This window comes from Mastigoproctus giganteus, chromosome 8, assembly GCF_048544385.1.
Source record: "Mastigoproctus giganteus isolate SK-2022 chromosome 8, ASM4854438v1, whole genome shotgun sequence".
NCBI classification, from domain to species: Eukaryota; Metazoa; Arthropoda; class Arachnida; order Uropygi; family Thelyphonidae; genus Mastigoproctus; species Mastigoproctus giganteus.
Window position 1 is genome coordinate 205,785,186 of NC_143582.1, and position 1,977 is coordinate 205,787,162.

Genomic DNA, 1,977 nt, shown 5'->3' on the forward strand with positions numbered 1-1,977 from the left:
GCGCAATGATAATAAACCTTTGTGACACATAACTAATAATAAAGCTCTGTGGGAAAAAAAAGAAGAGGTAATAAAATTGGTTTTAAAGATATATTTATTGCTTTATATGCACATGACATTTCAGGGTGAATAGCCCTTCCTAAAAGGAATTCGATCACGCTATTTTCGCATCCAGTTTTGACGAGTTCGACCAACGAAGAACACCGAATACCCGACAGTCAAAAGACTATGAGAACGAACAATCATGGAAAATTATACACCGAACTGTTTTTGTATAAGTGCGTAGAGTGTACTCATATAACCTTCTAAGAGCATTCTGAGTTGCAGAAACCTGTTATTAAAATAATTGCTGTAGAACAATATAAAAGATAGCAGCCAAATTAATAAGTAATATCAAGTATATTGTTCATTAATAAAAAGAGTTTGATGGGCTGGGAAACTCGACATTTGAAAGCTATAACTTATCAAGTCACAATAGAAAGTGCAGCATGCAAAATGAAAATAGATCCCTCTCTCCCCCAGTTTTCGAGTTCATATCTAATCACTCACGTTTACACAAATTTTCTGAAGTTTAAGCACAAGATACACTATGTTATCAAAAGATCGGTACGCCAAGAGACACTCATACTCGTAGAAGTGGTTAAAATGCGCCATTTTAATATAGTGTGGACGGGAATCTTTATCCTTCAATGGAATCGATATCCCTATGCAGAACATTTTACACAAGTTTTTGACAAGTTTCAAATATTTCGAAAAAAATTTTAACTGAAAATATTTTTCCAGTCCTCAAGCAGGACATCACACAGTTTGTGAAGTTGGTCTCTATGGTTGATTCTCCACAATGCATTTTACAATTCATCCAACAATGGTCAATTGGGGTTAAGATTGAAATTCTAAGCTGGCCAAAAAAACCAGTGGTAAGACATTTTTTTTTCTTGAAATCAAGGGACCAAAAGGGAGCACTGTCCTGCTTAAACATGTATGACCCTTAACCGTAAAATTCAACCAGTACAAGAAGTGCAGCATTCTCCAAAATCACAGTAGGACAATCCATTCATTGTACGCTACAAAAAATCAGCAGTCCAACAACGCACCATGAAAAGCATCCCCCACACTATCACACTTCCTCCACTGTATTACACAGACGGACCGTTGCAGTCCTTATTGGCAGTGTTCCCTTGGACGTTGTCAGACCCATTTTGTTCCACAACACTGAAACAGCGTATGCCATGAATCGTCACACCAGAGAACACATTTCCATTCTTCCAATAGCCATGTACAACGTTGCCCCGTGAGCGTGGCACCAATTATTCAGCAGTAATTGTGATTTTGTTTGGCAACCTGTTTTACCGTTTCGAGGTGTTTCTTTCTGTTGAAATACGCTGTCGGTCGCTTCGTGATTTAACTGTCGTATTTCCATTCGTTTTCCGTTTCTTTTGTCTGTTTGATATCAAAGTGGCCTATGACGGAGTAGAAACAGAATGGAGAGAAAATAGAAAGTAGGAAAAAACAAAGATAAGACGGCTCAAATTTCTCACCTCGAAGAAGTTATGGAATGAATTCAATAGCAACATTAATGGATCACCCATTCAAAAGAGTTAAATCATATAAAAATCTGGTGTTAGTATGAGATAAGGAGCTGATATTCCAGGCGTGCCTACTCAACGCCAAAACCAAAGACATACTCTACAATGTGGGAAATATGCCAGGAACGACTGGAGATTCAATATGCAATACCATCCCCCACCTCTCTCACCAATTATTACAACATATTTCAAGTTTCTGGCTTTTGAATATTGGATTCTGAAATGGCTGGCTGGCAGCCAATACACTATTTTCTCCAACCGTACATTGAGGTTGAAGTCACTCCCTTGAAAGCAAAGTATTGTCGAAACTAACCTACTTGCACTGGTCAAGTTCAACACCAGACGCTGCGACAACCCTGATATCAGAGGCAGTCCCAGGATTTTTTTAAAG